General features: G+C 37.7%; 1 protein-coding gene across 5 annotated transcripts in view; it reads right to left on the minus strand.

Moving 5' to 3' along the window:
- Positions 1-12355: 12355 nt before the first annotated feature.
- Positions 12356-17574, minus strand: part of LOC101093701 (guanylate-binding protein 6-like) — a 39467-nt gene continuing 34248 nt past the window's right edge. For all 5 annotated transcript variants that reach the window (XM_011284884.3, XM_006934887.4, XM_045036144.1 and 2 more), the window contains one exon: positions 12356-13856. The gene's annotated coding sequence lies outside the window, so the exon portion shown is untranslated. The remainder of the gene's footprint in view (positions 13857-17574) is intronic.

Raw genomic sequence — 17574 nt, forward strand, 5'->3', positions numbered from 1 at the left:
GAACCTAACCCTGGAGGATAACTTATACAGCTAATTTGAGTTACCTGAACAAGAAATATTTTATTTATTTATTCTTATTTCTGAGAGAGAAAGAGAGAGAGAGAGAGAGAGAGAGAGAGAGAGAGAGAGAGAGAGAGAGAGAAAATCCAAAGCAGGCTCCAGGCTCCCAGCTGTCAGCAGAGAACCCGATGTGGGGCTCAAACCCATGAACTGTGAGATCATGACCTGAGCTGAAGTCAGATGCTTAACTGACTCAGCCACCCAGGCGCCCCCACAATAATGCTATTCTAGTTGATCATTACTTGTGCCATGATTTGGCATAGGGGTTATATTGTGACTGCCATTACTTTTTTCTTTTCTTTTCTGGGGATACAGAGAGGAATAAGGTATGGTTTCCGCCTTCAAAGTGCCTTAAGAACAGTAACAACAAGAGTTAGCTTTATTTGTTAGTAACAGAAAAACCTGAGTAGATTGTTGCATAGAGATGATAGAAGTTGCTTTTTTTGTGTGTTTACTTGTTTTCATTTTTAATTCTCACAATAAAAGTCTGTAAAGTCTGAAAGTAATTAATCCAGAATTGGAATTGAGGCTCTGCTCAACAAAGTCAACAGGGGCACAATACTCTTTTTGGAACATGACTAGGGATGATATGATATTATAGTCATCCACTCAATGAACCTGAGGAAGAGAGCAAAATCAAAAGTAAAGGTAATTTTTGGTGTTCTTTACTACTTAGGACAAATATACCTATGTCAGTGGACTAAAGTGAAGAACGTGTGTAAGAGAAGAGTTTGGAAGGTCCACCTTTTCCTCAGGAATCCAAAGACATTTGCTTTCTTATTTCATCGCCACCTCCCTGGAAGGGTTGAACATTTCTTCAAATTACTCTGAACGTTGACTTTAGGGTCCTTGGCACATGTGATAAGTCATGAACTTTATTTCAACAGTGTGTCCCTTAGGATGTATTTCTTGGGTAGCACCATAGTGGGAAAGAAGTTTTCAATTTTTTTCTCTTTTTTTTAAATTGTGGTAAGAAACATAAAATTAACCATTTCAAGTATATGGTTCAGTAATATTATGTATATTCACATTATTATGCAACCATTTGTCCTTTTCTTTCGAGAGAAAGAGAGAGAGAGAGAGAGAGAGAGAGAGAGAGAGAGAGAGATTCCCAAGCAGGCTCTGTGCTGCCAGCACAGAGCCCAAAGTGGGGCTCAATCCCACAAACTGTGAGATTATGACCTGAGCTGAAATCAAGAGTCCAATGTTTAATCAACTGAGTCACCCAGGCGCCCACCCACCATTTGTCCTTTTTAAAAAAGGACTTATTTTGATGAGTAATCAATTTTTTTAACATAATAATTAGAAAATACAGGTAAACAAAGAAAACCAACAAATCCTTTAAAAATTTTACATGTCTGGGACACCTGGGTGGTTCGGTCATTTAAGCGTCCAACTTCAGTTCAGGTCATGATCTCACGGTTCGTGAGTTCAAGCCCCACATCGGGCTCTGTGTTGACAGTTCAGAGCCTGGAGCTTGGTTTGGATTCTGTGTCTCCCTCTCTCTCTGCCCCTCCCCCGCTCATGCTCTGTCTCTCTCTAACAAATAAACATAACAAAATTAAAAATTTTTTTTACACGTCTGTTGATTAGGAGAAATTTCTACAAAATGACTTTATGCCATTCAACAACTTTCTCTCTCCTTTGCCCCTGTGCCTGTGTCTGTCTCCAGACTGGTAGGTCGTATTCATATCTTGATATGACCTTTGGCACTTCTGGGGTCCAGATTGTGGACACTCAAATCAGGGCAGTTAGACAGAGTTTCTCTTTGGAGGTGACTTGTAAGCTGAGAACAGATGGAAAGAGTTGAATTTGTGGAAGGTGGACACTGGAGATTATTCTAAGCAGAGTATACATAATACCAAATTCTGGTCATAAATGTGGGTTTACTAATTAAATTCTCTTTGAGGGAAGGCACTATAAGATAGAAGGATGTGCAGTTGGATATTGGATAGGAAGTCCTCTGCTCTCTGGATTGTAGTGATTGTGAAAATTGAGCAAATCTGCTCTAAATTTGGCCTTCTAACCCGGGAAAGTCAGAAACATACTGCTGAATCTACTTCATGTTTTAAATATCACTAGAATTGACATAGGCAGAACTCCTCAGGAGTTGATGCTGTACCTATCATCTGAGCATGTAACAAACAGCATTATAGCTAGAAGTGACTGTGGCTAGAAAACTGATATAATAAATATATAACCTTTTCTTAAATGGTCCCTTTATATTCCTCCCCAAATGGATAGTTCTTTGTGCTCTTAATATTTCAGTAAAAAGTTTCTTTTTTCTCTCTATGCCTTTCTTTAGTTTTCTACAGGAAATTTAAAATACATATTATTTTTGATTGTCTTAGGTATTAACCTGGAACATACCTATGCTACTTTAAAAAGAGACCTCAAAGGTCTCTTTAAAAGAGAAGACAAAGTCCTATAGCTTAAAAATTCGGAGGATTATTTCATGGTACAGTACAAATTTTTCCAAGTTTGTGGATCAGCTTTTCATCACACATATCTGAATACTTCCCTACCTGGATTACCATGCATTCAAAAAGAAAATACTATATAAATGAGCCCAGATAGCTTCTGTGTATTGGCCCCTAAGTTGTTTATTTCTTTACTGCAGGCTGAGATCTGTTAGCTCAAAAGCTGACTGGCACCAAACTCAAGTTTTACACATGTAATTGTTTTAATTTAGCCCCCTCCCCCAAGTAGATTTTTAGCCATCTAAAACCTGCTTGCTTTATACACCCCATGAAATTTTGCCCAACATTTGCTGGCAATAGATAAACCCTGGGTCATAAAGACACCAAACCACTGCTGGCCTTCAGAGTTTTCTGACATAGAGACCTCATCACTGTGCTGTTGAACACCTGCTAAGTTACATCTCTATCACCTACACACAGAAACTTCCTGTTTGATTCTCCTCTCCTCCAGTTTTCTGGTGCTCCTCCTCTGCTGAGTAGTGATTCCTATGCCTTACTCTCTAGGCAGATTTCTTCTGTGAGGGAATTTTCTTGCTGTAAACCTGTCAAGGCATTGCCCTTACGGAGATGATAGATAGATAGATAGATAGATAGATAATACAGATGATGCAAGGGGAGGGCATTTAACCCAAGTTGGGTTAATCACAGATCATCCAGCTTTCTTAGAAGAACAGAGACTGATTCAGGAGGAGAAATAAACATATGACCCAAATCAGAGTTATCAGAATTCATCCTCTGATCAGAGAGCCTTCTTTTTTGTCCTCTTTAATCATGAGGATGCAAGCATGTGAATCTTGAAATGGAACAGAAGAAGAAAAAAAAATAAATCGGAGACTTTCTTCCAGCTCCCATGATGTGTCATTGCAATGGAATGTAATGTTTTTAAGTACAACATTCAATAAGTCTTATTACAGAAGAGTCCATTGGTAAGAGAAGAGTTACAATCAAAATGTCTTCCTAGACTGACAGCACAAACTCCACAACTAAAGGGAGAGAAGAGGCCACACTGAAGAATGTAGGAAGTGTGGAGACGTGGTTTAGGGGAGAAATGGATTGCAGGTGCTGCAGAAGGGAAGGAGCTGTGATTATGGAGAAGGGCAAGAAAGAGACAGGAGCACACAGGGGAACTCACAATTTCCCCAAAGCCATTGGCCTGGAAAATGAAAAGGGCTGAAATATGTGAGTTCTTGTAACCAGTGGGGATTAAAGTCTACAGTTTTAAAGGTCAGAGAGCATGGCTGGGATGGAGCCCAGAGGGCATTGTGCTGCTCCTGGAGAAAATACAGGCAAACAACCCAGGGGCAGACAGCATGGAAGTGGCTATTTGGGGAATGCTTTGGGCTCACAGTGGTGAGACTGTTCACTCTTTTCTGAGTATGTCCCTGAAAGGCAGAGTTTGCAGAGATGTGTCTTTAGGAACAAAGGAACTGACTGGTATCATTTACCTCCCCCTTCTCTCAGCATAAACACAGAAACAGTGCACTGACACTGGCTGCCTAACTTGCTTACACCAAGCCCCACCCCCATATAGTATGGTAGGATGGCCCTTCTCAGTCATGCTTGCTTCAGTTCCCAGTGTGGTCAGGCCCCTCCCCCAGAAGGCCAGCACAAACCCCTGTCCACACCATGTCTCCCAACCAGAGAGTTCTGCAGGGCATCAGTTCTGGTGGAGTTGGTGTTAGGTCTCATTTTCATAAGCAGACCAGAGCACATCTAGTTAAAAATTGGAACATTCAGGCAGGGACCAAACACTGCTCACAGCAGGCAAGGAGAACTTCTGCATGTGACTGGCCTAATCAATACAGCAGCCAAAACACAACAGCACAGTGCATGTAGCACACACCAGAGATACACCCAGGTCCTGGGCACTACTTGATCTCTTAACTGACATTTCTAACAGAGAAGAAGGCAGAGACTTAGACAAAATCCCAAGATGAAGGGATTTGTCCCAAATGAAAGAACAAGATAATGCCATGGCCAGATATCTAAGAAAAATAGAGATAAGTAACATACCTGAGGGAGAATTTAAAGTAACAATCATAAGGATACTCACTGGGTTTGAGAAAAGAATAGAAGACATCCATGAGACCTTTACCACAAAGAAAAAAGAATTTAAAAGAATCAATCAAAGATAAAGAGTGCAATAACGGAGATTGGAAAAAGGCTTGATGCAATGAACGGCAGGCTGAAAGAAGCAGAGGAACAAATCAGTGGCCTAGAAGACAAAATAATAGAAATAATGAAGCTGAACAAAAGAGAGAAAAAAGAATTATGCAATACAAGAATGGACTTGGGGAACTCAGTGACTCCATCAAAAGTAATAACATTCATATTATAGAGTCCTAGAAGAAGAGAGAAAAAAAGGGGGAAGATAATTTATTTCAAGAAATTATAGCAGAAAGTTTCCCTGATCTGAGGAAGAAAAGAGATATCCAGATCCAGGAGGCACAGAGAACTCCCATCCAAATCAACAAATGCAGGGGTGCCTGGGTGGCTCAGTTGCTTAAGCGTCTGACTTTGGCTCAGGTCATGATCTCACTGCCCATGAGTTCAAGCCCCACATCAGGCTCTGTGCTGACAGCTGACAGCTGACAGCTTGCAGCTCAGAGCCTGGAGCCTGCTTCAGATTCTGTCTCTCTGCCCCTTCCCCACTAGTGCTCTGTCTCTCTCTGTCCCTCAAATATGAATACACATTAAAAAAATTAAAAAATTAACAAAAGCAGGCCAACAGCAAGACACATTGTAATTCAATTTGCAAAATATAGTGATAAAGAAAAAAATCTTAAAAGGAGCAAGACAAAAGAAGTCCTGAACTTATAAGGGAAAACCCATAAGGCTAGCAGGAGATTTCTCAACAGAAACTTGGCAAGCCAGAAGGGAATGGCATGATATATTCAAAGTGCTAACTGGGAAAAATCTGTAGCCAAGAGTACTCTATCCAGTAAGGCTATCATTCAGATAGAAGGAGAGATAAAGAGTTTCCTAGACAAACAAAAACTAAAAGAGTTCGTGACCATTAAACCAGCCCTGTAAGAAATATTAAAGGGGATTCTTTGCATGCAAAGGAGAGACCAAAAGTGTCAAAGATAAGAAATGACCAGAGAAAATCTCCAGAAACAATGACAAAACAAGTAATTAAATGACAATACATATCTATCAATAATTACTTTGAGTTAAATGGACTAAATGTTCCAATCAAAAGACATAGGGTGTTTGAATGGATAAAAAAACAATACCCATCTATGTGTTGCTTACCAGAGACTTATTTTAGACTTAAAGACACCTGCAGGTCAGAAGCGAGGGGGTGGAGAAACATTTATCACACAAATGGATGTCAAAAGAAAGCCACAGTAGCAATACTTATATAAAACAAACTAGACTTTAAAACAAAGTCTGTAACAGGAGACAAAGGTCATTATATAATCATAAAGGGGACAATACAACAAGAAGATATAACAATTGTAAATATTCATGCACCCAACATGAAAGAACCCAAATATATAAAGCAACAAATAACAAACATAAATGAACTAACTGATTATAACACAATAATAATAGGGGACCCCACTTACATCAATGGACAGAGCATCTAAGCAGAAAATCCATAAGGAAACAATGGCTTTGAATGACATACTAGAACAGACTGATTTAACAGATATATACAAAACATTCCATCCTAAAACAGCAGTATACACATTCTTTCTAAGAGCACATGGAACGTTCTCTAGAATAGATCACATATTAGGTCAAAAAACAGGCCTCAACAATACAAAAAGATTAAAATCATACCATGTACCTTTTGTGACCACAACGCTATGAAACTAGACGTCAACCACAAGAAGAAATACAGAAAGAACACAAATACATGAAGGTTAAACAATATGCTACTAAAGAATGAATGCATCAACCAGGAAATCAAAGAAGAAATAAAAAAAAATACATGGAAACAAATGAAAATGAAAACACAATGGTCCAAAACCTTTGGGATGCAGCAAAAGAGGTCATAAGAAGGAAGTATATAGCAATACAGGCCGACTTCAAGAAGCAAGAAAAATCTAAAACAATCTAACCTTATGCTTAATGGAGCTAGAAAAAGAACAACAAATAAAGCCTAAAGTCAGCAGAAGGAAGGAAAAAATAAAGATTAGAGCAGAAATAAATGACAGAGACACTAAAAAAAAAAAAAAAAAAAAAAAAAAACGAAACGAAAAACAAAAAACAAAACCCAATAGAAGAGATCAATGAAACCAGGAGCTGGATCTTTGAAACAATTATTAAAATTGATAATTCCCTAGTTAGACTTACCAAGACAGGGAGAGAGAGAGAACCCAAATAAATTCACAAATGTGAGAAGGGAGATAACAACCTATACCACAGAAATATACACAATTACAAGAGAATATTATGAAAAACTATATGCCAACAAATTGGACAACCTGGAAGAAATTATTAAATTCCTAGAAACATACAAGCCACCAAAATTGAAACAGAAAGAAATAGAAACTTTGAACAGACTGATAATAGGAAAGAAACTGAATCAGTAATCAAAAAACTCCCAACAACAAAAACAAACAAACAAACAAACAAACAAAAAAAACAAAAAACTCCCAACAAACAAAAGCCCAGGACCAAATGGCTTCATAGGTGAATTCTACCAAACATTTAAAGAAGAGTTAAAGGGCGCCTGGGTGGCTCAGTCGGTTAAGCTGCCGACTTCGGCTCAGGTCATGATCTCGTGGTCCGTGGGTTTGAGCCCCGCGTCGGGCTCTGTGCTGACAGCTCAGAGCCTGAAGTCTGTTTTGGATTCTGTGCCTCCCTTTCTCTGACCCTTCCCTGTTCATGCTCTGTCTCTCCCTGTCTCAAAAATAAATAAAATGTTTAAAAAAATAAAGAAGAGTTAATACGTATTCTTTTCAAACTACTCCAGAAAACTGAAAAGGAAAACTTCCAAACTCATTTTATGAGGTCAGGATTACCTTCATTCCAAAAGTAGACAAAGCCTCTGCTAAAAAAGAAAACTACAGGCCAATATTCCTGATTAACATGGAAGCAAAAATTCTCAATAAAATACTAGCAAACCGAATCCAACAATACATTTAAACAATCATTCACCACAATCAAGTGGGGTTTATTCCTGGGTTGCAAGGGTGGTTCAATATTTGCAAATCAATCAACATGATGCACCACATTAATAAAAGAAGAGATAAGAGCCACTAGATAATTTCAGTAGATGCAGAAAAAGCATTTGACAAAGTTCAACATACATTCATGATAAAAACTCTAACAAAGTAGGTTTAGAGGGAACATACCTCAATGTAATAAAGGCTATATATGAAAAACAGCTAATATCATACCTCAACATAATAAAGGCCATATATGAAAAACAGTGAATATCATCCTCAATGGCCAAAAACTGAGAGCTTTTCCTCTACAGTCAGGGACAAGACAGGGATGTCCACTCTCACCACTGTTATTTAACCTAGTACTGGAAGACTAAGCCTCAGCAATTAGACAATAAAAAGAAATAAAAGGCACCCAAAATCAGCAAGAAAGAAGTAAGATTTCACTATTTGCAGATGACATGATACTCTATATAGAAAACCTGAAATACCCCATCAAAAATCTGCTAAAACTGACGCCCAAATTCAGCAAAGTAGCAGGATAGAAAATCAATGTACAGAAACCTGTTGCGTTTCTATACACCAATAATGAAGCAGCAAAAAGAGAAATTAAGGAATCGATCCCATTTACAACTACACTGAAAACAATAAGATACCTAGGAATAAACCTAACCAAAGAGGTGAAAGACCTGTACTGTGAAAACTAAAAAACACTGATGAAAGAAACTGAAGATGACATGACAATATGGAAAGACAGTCCATGCTCACAGATTGGAAGAGCATAAATTGTTAAAATGTCTATGCTACCCAAAGCAATTTATACATTTTATAAAGTCCCTACTGAAATACCAACAGCATTTTTCACTGAACTAGAACAAAGAATCCTAAAATTTGTATGGAACCACAAAAGACTCAGAATACCAAAGCAACCTTGAAAAGTAAAAGCAAAGTTGGAGGCATCACAATTCTGGACTTCCAAGTTACATTACAAAGCTGTAGTAATCAAAACTGCCACAAAACAGACACACAGATCAATAGACCAGAATAGAAAATCCAAAAATGAACCTACAACTATATTGTCAGTTAATATTCAACAAAGCAGAAGGAATATCCAATGGGAAAAAGACCATCTCTTCAACAAATGGTGCTGGGAAAACTGGAAACCTACATGCAAAAGAAGGAAACTGGACCACTTTCTTACACCAATCAGAAAAATAAGTTCAAAATGGATTAAAGACTTAAATGTGAGACTTGAAACCTTAAAAATCCTAGAAGAGAACACAAGAGACAACCTTTCTGACATCAGTTGTAGCACCTTCTTTATAGGTATGTATACTAAGGCAAGGAAAACAAACGCAAAAATAAACTATTGGGACTTCATCAAAATAAGAAGCTTCTGCACAGTGAAGGAAACAGTCAACAAAATTAAAAGGTAGCCTATGGAATGGGAGAAGATATTTGCAAAAGACATATCTGATAAAGTATCCAAAATATATAAAGAACTTATCAAACTGAACACCTAAAAAACAAATTATCCAGTTAAGAAGTGGACAGAAGATATGAATAGACATTTTCCAAAGAAGACATCCAGATGAATAACAGACAAATGAAAAGATGCTCAACATCACTCATCAGGGAAATTCAAATAAAAACTAAAATGAGATATCACCTCACACCTGTCAGAATGGCTAAAATCAACAACACATGAAACAAGTGTTGGCAAGGATGTGGAGAAAGGGGAATTCTCTTGCACTGCTGGTAGGAATGCAAACTGGTGCAGCCACTGTGCAAAACAGTATGGAGTTTCTTTGAAAAGTTAAAAATAGAACAACCCTACAACTGAGCAATTGCACTACTAGGTATTTACCCAAAGGATATAAAAATACTAACTCAAAGAGATACATAGCAGCATTTATACAATATTTATACAGTTTCTATAGCAGCATTACCTACAATAGCCAAACTATGGAAATAGCCCAAGTGTCCATCAACTGATGAATGGATAAAGAAGATATGGGATGTATGTATGTCTACACACACACACACACACACACACACACACACACACACTGGAATATTACTCAGCCATAAAAAAGAATGAAATATTGAGAGAGAGAGAGAAACCATAAGAGACTCTTTACAATAGAGAACAAACAGGGTTGATGGAGGGAAGTGGTTAAATGGGGGACGGGTTAAATGGGTGATGGGTATTAAGAAGCGCACTTGTCATGTTGAGCACTAGGTGATATATGTAAGTGATAAATCACTAAATTCTACTCCTGAAAACAAACAAAATACAATGAAATCTTGCCATTTAAAATGATATGGATGGAACTAAGTGAATGCTAAGTGAAATAAGTTAGATAAAGACATATAGTGTATGATTTCACTCATATGTGGAATTTAAGAAACAAATGAGCAAAGGGATTAAAAGAGAAAGAGAGAGAGAGAGAGAGAGAGAGAGAGAGAGAGAGAGAGAGAGAGAGAGAGGCAAACCAAGAAACAGACCCTTAACTATAGAGAACAAACTGATGGTTACAGAGAGGAGGTGGGTGTGGGGATGGGTTAAATAGATGACAAGGATTAAGGAGTGCAATTGCTGTGATGAGCACAGGGTGATATATGGAAGTGTTATATTACTATATTTTACACTTAAAAGAAATACAATACTGTATGTTAATTAGCTGGAATTAAAACAAAACTTAAAAAATTCCTACCTAATGTAATATAGTGTCAAATTGATTGAATTGAAACTACATTGTTTGTTTTTTAAGATTATGCATTTATTTGAGAGAGAGAGAGAGAGAGAGAGAGAGAGAGAGAGAGAGAGAGAGAATGCATGAGCAGGGGAGAAGTAGAGAGGAAGAAAGAGAATCCCAAGCAGGCTCCATGCTGTCAGTGCAGCACCCAACGTGGGGCTGGATCTCACAAACTGTGAGATCATGACCTGAGCCAAGATCAAGGGTTGGATGTTTAACCGATTGAACCACCCAGATACCTGAAATTACATTCTTTGATGCCCTATGCATTATGTTAAATTAAGACTTTATTTTGTTTAGATCAGTTTTAGGTTTACATAAATAAAGCAAAAAGTAAGAGTTTTCATATATCCCTTAGCCCACTCCACCCCCCAGTTTTCCCCAATTATTTCCATCTTACATTAGCATGTACATTTGTTATGAATGCTGAATCAATGTTGAAAGATTATTAACTAAATTCCATATTAGAGTTCACTTAGTGTGGTACATTTTGTATGTTTTATATGTATGTACATACAGAATAGTTTCATTTCCCAAAAGACCTCCAGCTATTCATACCACGCTTCCTCCCTTTGAGCCTCTAGCAACCACTGGTATTTTTACTGTTTTACCTTTTCAGAATGTCATATAGTTGGATGACAATATGTAGCCTTTCAGATGGGCTTCTGAAATTTTCACTTAGCAAATTGTACTGAAGTTTGCTTACGTCTTTTCGTGCCTTGAGAGCCCATTTCTTTTTAGGATTGAATTAACATTCCATTGACCAGATATATCACAATTTGTTTATCTATTCACCTGCTGAAGCATATGTTGGTTGCTTCTAAGTTTTGGCAATTATATATAAAGCTACTTTCAACATCTGTGTGCAGGTTTTTTGTAAATTAAGTTTTCAACTCATTTTGGTAAATAACTGGAGCACAATCCCTGGATCGGATGGTAAGTGTTAAGCACTGAGAGAAACTACAAAAATGTCTTCCAAAATGGCCAAACCATTTCGCAGTCCCACAGCAATGAATGGGAGTTATTATCACTTTGTATCTTCTACTAGTGTTTGGTGTCGTCAGCATTCTAGGTTTTAGCCATTTTGGTTTGTGTTTAGTGGTATCTTTTGTGCTTTTATTTTTGTAAAATTATTTTTACAATTTTTTCTTTTTTTGACATATGTAAATATTCTCTAGTTTTTTATTTTTTAATTTAATTTTTTAATATATGAAATTTATTGTCAAATTGGCTTCCATACAACACCCTGTGCACATCCCAAAAGATGGAATTTTTCCTTTGTAGGGGCGCCTGGGTGGCGCAGTCGGTTAAGCGTCCGACTTCAGCCAGGTCACGATCTTGCAGTCTGGGAGTTCGAGCCCCGCGTCAGGCTCTGGGCTGATGGCTCAGAGCCTGGAGCCTGTTTCCGATTCTGTGTCTCCCTCTCTCTCTGCCCCTCCCCCGTTCATGCTCTGTCTCTCTCTGTCCCAAAAATAAAAACATTAAAAAAAAAAAAGAATTTTTCCTTTGTAATGTTTGTTTATTTTTGAGAGAGAGCAGGGGAGGGGCAAAGAGATGGAGGGACATAGAATCTGAAGCAGTCTCCAGGATCTGAGCTGTCAGCACAGAGCCCAAAGTGGGTCTTGAACTCACGAACTGCCAAGATCATGATCTGAGCCAAAGTCGGAAGCTTAACTGACTATGCCACCCAGGTGTCCCTCTTATTGTGGTTTTAATGTAGGGTTCTCTAAAGACATATGATGTGGGGCATCCTTTCAGATGCTTGCTTGACATCTGTGAATCTTTGTGAGGTGTCTGTTCAGACCTTTTGCCCATTTTTAAATTGGGTTGTTTTCTTATTCTTGAGTTTTAAGAGTTGCTTGTGTATTTTGGACATCAGTTCTTTATCAGACATGTTTTCTGTAAATTTTCTCTTAATGTGTACGTTGTCATTTCACTCTTTGAATACTGTGTTTTGAACATCAAAAGTTTTCAATTTCAATGAAGTACAACTTACCAATTTTCTTTTCATTGATTGTGATTTTTGGTAGTGTATCTAAAAAGTTATCAATAAACCAAAGGTCGCCTAGGTTTTTCCTCTATGTTATCTTCTAGGAGTTTTATGTTTTACATTTAGATCTATGATCCAACTTGAATTCATTTTTGTCAAAATTGTAAGATCTGTGTCTAGATTCTTTTTCTTTTCCTTCCTTCCTTTTTTTTTTTTTTTGTATATGAATGTGCAGTTGTTCCAGCAGCATTTATTGAAAAGATTATGCTTTATCCACTGATTTGCTCTTCCTCCTTTGTCAGAGATCAGTTAACCATAGTTGTGTGAGTCTATTCCTGGGCCCTCTATTCTGTTCCATTGATCTACTTGTCTATTCTTTTTCCAGTGCCACACAGTCTTGATTACTATAATTTTATAGTAAGTCTTAAAGCTGGGTAGTTTCAGTTTCTGACATTTTCTTCTCCGTCAGTATTTGCTGTATATTCTGGGTCTTTTGCGTCTCCAAATGAACTTCAGAATTAGTTTGTCAATATCCACAAAATAACTTGCTGGCATTTTTACTGGGATTATATTGAATCTATAGAACTGACATCTTGACAATACTGAGTGTTCCCATTTATTTAGATTTTCTTTGTTTTCTTTCAACAGAGTTGTTATTTTCTTCATTAGACCTTACACATATTTTTTTTCAGATGTATAACCTAAGTATTTCTTTCTCAGGAGTGCTAACATAAATGATATTGTGTTATTAATTTCAAATTCTAGGTGTTCATTGCTGATGTATAAGCAAGCAATTGATTTTTGTATGTAAACCTTGTATCCTGCAACCTTGCTATAATCACTTATTAGTGCCAGGAATTTTTTGTTGTTGTTGATGATGTTTTGAGACTTTCTACATAAAAAAATCTATATATCTTTCCTTTTCTTTTCTTGTCTTATTTCATTAGGACTTCCAGTATGATGTTCAATAGAAGTGAAAGCAGACATCATTGCCTTGTTCCTAACCTTACGGGAAAGCATCTAGCTTTTCACCATTAAGTATGCTTGTAGGTTTTTTTCAGCTATTCTTTATCAAGTTGAGGAAATACCCCACTATTCCTAATTTGTGAAAGGTTTCATCACGAGTGAGTGTTAGACTTTTGTCAAATGCTTTTTCTTCATTAATTGATATAATCATATTATTTTTCTTCTACTGTCTTGAGTTTAACCTAACTGTAAAAGCTGATGTGGCACCTTGCTTGGGAATTAGTTATTTGGCACCTAGTGTTCTCAGTCCAGGACACTTAGTGGACCCCTAACAGAAGAGTCCCATTTAGCATCCTGAAACATAAGAAGAAGGAGCCCCAAACTGATGATATCCTAAACCACATCGAGTTCCTGGAAATGCAGACTTTAAGCAGTTTCAGGCCATCAATCTATTTGATGCAATTCTTCAGCTGATAAAAATCTGGGGATAAAAGAATAAATAGTTTTAGAGTCAAGATCTATAGCTTTACAATATTCTTGAATAAGAGCAAGAGGCACTAGCTACTGTGACAGAAAGCTAAACACCACAAAACAAATACTCTGATATTGGTGGGACTGAGGAAATCTATATAAAAAAAAAGAAATAAGAAGAAACTGTTACTGCACAAATCTGAGTCAGTGAATCAGCTTAGTGAGATAGCTGTAATAAATATGTCATCTTGTTCATAATCACAGTGTGGGCTGAGCCAGTGGAAACAAGAGCTGCCCTTAGTTCAGCAGTTAGTATTTTTGAGCGTGGAGAAAAAGAGTGCAAAATTTAGGAGGTTTTTATATTTGTCTGATGGATATCAGAAGGAGAAGCTTCCTCTGTGACCTGGGTTCTAGATGCTAGCATTAAATATTTGCGAATGTGGAAAAGACAAAAGGCTTGCTAATGCCACTCTCTGAGAGGTCATGGTGTCCCTCTGTTCATTTCCCTCAGCCCAGGTTCAGGTGACTGTGACTTTTCCTTCACTCCACCCTGAATTTAGTATAATTTGTTTCATGATACATCTTTGATGGTGACTGTAGGTACTATCGGCATCTCCCATCCTAGTTTCTTGGCCACTCCTCAGTTTGCTCTGACCCTATTACTCCAGGAACAGATTCGATGTCTTGCAGTGAGGCTAACTGGAAAGACCATATTCACCCTTGACCCAAAGATCCAATCTGTGAAATGAAAATAATAGATAGCCAGTTTGGTCTACTTTTATTGTTTGTGATATCTGGTTCAAGATAGTGAACAAGTAAATTTTTTTAATCTCCACTCTATTTTTATTTTTTAGAGAGAAAGAGCACAAGCAGGGAAGAGGGGGAGGGGGAGGGAAGGAAGGGGAGAGAAAGAGGGAGAGAGAGAGAAAGAGGGAGAGGGAGAGGGAGAGGGAGAGGGAGGGGGAGGGGGAGGGGGAGGGGGAGGGGGAGGGAGAGAGAGGGAGAGAGAGAGAGAGAGAGAGAGAGAGAGAGAGAGAAAGAGAATTCCAAGCAGGTGTGGAGTCTGATGCGGAGCTCCATCCCATGATCCTGGGATCACGACCTGAGCTGAAATCAAGAATCAGATGCTTAACTGACTGAGCCACGCAGGCGCCCTTTAATCTCCACTTTTAAAGTATCTTTAGACATGTCATCAAACCTTGCCAGGATAGTTTATTTAAAGTTAAGGAATTTTCAAAATTGAGACTTTGTCATCAGCCCAACTAAAGGCTGCTGATAAAAGCTATTACTTTACGTTTTGCCTATTTGTCATTATTATATACCTCTCAGGCCTTCAAAACTAACATTTCCATGGTTTTTGTGTATTTAAAAACAAAGTTCTTTGGCTAACCTGTATCTTGATGAACATGAATATTTTACCATTAAATGAGAAGTAATAACTGCTAACATAATGTTAAAAATAAAGTGCTTGGTTGTCTAAAAAAGCAACAATTAATTATATTCAGGATTTTAGATGGCTACAAGAAGAGGTGCCATCACTGCTGGATCTCAAAAGATAACTCAGATTGCATCAAAGAAAAATGAGAGGAAATGTATTTTAGACCAAAAGAATGAAATGAGCAAATAAACAATGGTAGTGAACAAATGCTAGGAATCCACTGGAGTTCACCATAGCCCCAGGCTCATTAAGGATGAGGCTGAAAGATCAGGTGGGACCTGAGTAACGGGATTTACTCCAAAGGCGTATAGAGTTCCACATTCTGATGGCAGGAGGAGAGAGAGTACAGTGAGGACACTGGAGATAGAGATCCCTTTAGAGGTTGCTGTCACAGCACCTCTGCTTCTACCACTCCAGGCTTGTGTGGAAGCATTCCTCCAAGGGGTTCTGCAGGGATTCAGGTTCCTTCCATCTAGTTGTTCTGTACCCACTAAGAAAGCCTATTTATCTGCAAGGTCAAAGCTCCACTGCTGTCAAATTTGAACCAGTAGGAGGGAAAAGATGGAACTGGTGGAGTACAGGAGCAAATTTCTGCGGCCTAGACTCTCAAGTGACATACACATACTTCTGTTTCTATCTCCTGAGCAAACATAATCACATTGACCACTGCTAGCTTTAAGAGCAGCTAGAAAAATCTAACATCTAGCAAGGTTGTCAGGAGCTCATTTTGATAACAGAACTTTATAATAATTAGAGCTGACATTTCTTTTATTATTGTAAAAAGATATGGAACAATATCTGAGACAGATAATTTTAAGAGTCCTGAAATTAAACTTGGCCATTTTAAGGGATGGACCCAAGCTGCACTAAGTACAGAGGTCCTGTACTTTCTGAGACACAGATATTGATGTAGGAGAGGGTGAGCACATGACTATCATCCAAATAAAAAGAGTCCTTCCTCACCAACTGGATCAAGGAATCCTCCTCTGTCTCTCTCATTTTTTGTTGCTGTTATTTTTCATTTTATTTATGAAGCTATAAAGATATGATTCTAGAGATGATGAATCTAAGGCTAGTTATATTTGGATGTATAGCAGGATGTTTTTACTATTTAGCAATGAAAAAAAATAAATTTGGCGTCTCTCTTCCAGATTCTGTTATTTGGAAGAAAATTTGCTGACAAGAAAAATAACTTTTTTAAAGGCTTATTTATTTATTTTGAAATAGAGTGTGCATGTGTGAGCAGGGGAGGAGCAGAGAGAAAGAGAGAGAGTGAGAGAGAGAGAGGATATCCCAAGCACGTTCTGTGCTGTCAGCATGGAGCCCAACATTGGGCTTGATCTCACACAACATGAGATCATGACCCAAGCCCAAATCAAGAGTCACATGTTTAACCAACTGGGCCACCCAGGTACCCCAGGAGAAATAACTTTTTATATTTTGCAAGTCTAAGTACCAAGAGTATACTCCTGGTAAAAGAAGAATTGTTAAAATATTCTTAAACTGATGGAAGCTAATGAGATTTAATTTAATAGAAATGACTTTTTTCATGTTTTATCAATTTAACTCCTCCCAAATGCGGTAGCATGTTGTTTTAGAAATTGTGGTTCTTTGGCACCTCGTGCACTCATCTTTAGAGAATGGTGGAAATTCTCAGACAGGAAGAGTCTCGTTTAACATCCTGTTACACAAAGTTTGGTGAAAAACCACAAAGCTGCAAATGTAACAGTCCTTCCAGAAAAGCACAGACATGAAACAATTTCAGTTCAGAAATGTGGTGAGTGCAACTGATCAGTTAAAAAATTAAATGTCTTAAAAAATAATAGCCTTTTAGCGACATAATTCACATGCTTAGGGAATTTTAGAACTGGAGAGTTTAGCAACTGTGATGTAAGAGTAAAAACAATCCAAAACCAAAATCACCTTGCATTTGCTGGATTTTGAAAAACACAGACTAAGCAAAGAGAAATCCAGAACTACATAAAATGTAAGGCAATGGAACTTGCCTAGTGGTTTGGCTGTGATAAATATGGCAACTTGCCTACATGTTGGATTGAAAAATGCATCAGTTCACTTAACTGAACTTAAGTTCAATCTTATTGCACCAAAAATATAGGTCTTAAAGGGAAAACTGAAATCACAGAGGATTTTAATTTGCAGGATGGATATTCAGGAAAGAGTCTCTAATAAGACTTGGACAGTAAAGTGCTAGTATAACATATTTATGAGTTCACAAAAGCATCTTTCAAGCTACTCTCTGTGTCTTTTTTTAAAAAATTTTTTTAATATT

This window comes from Felis catus, chromosome C1, assembly GCF_018350175.1.
Source record: "Felis catus isolate Fca126 chromosome C1, F.catus_Fca126_mat1.0, whole genome shotgun sequence".
NCBI classification, from domain to species: Eukaryota; Metazoa; Chordata; class Mammalia; order Carnivora; family Felidae; genus Felis; species Felis catus.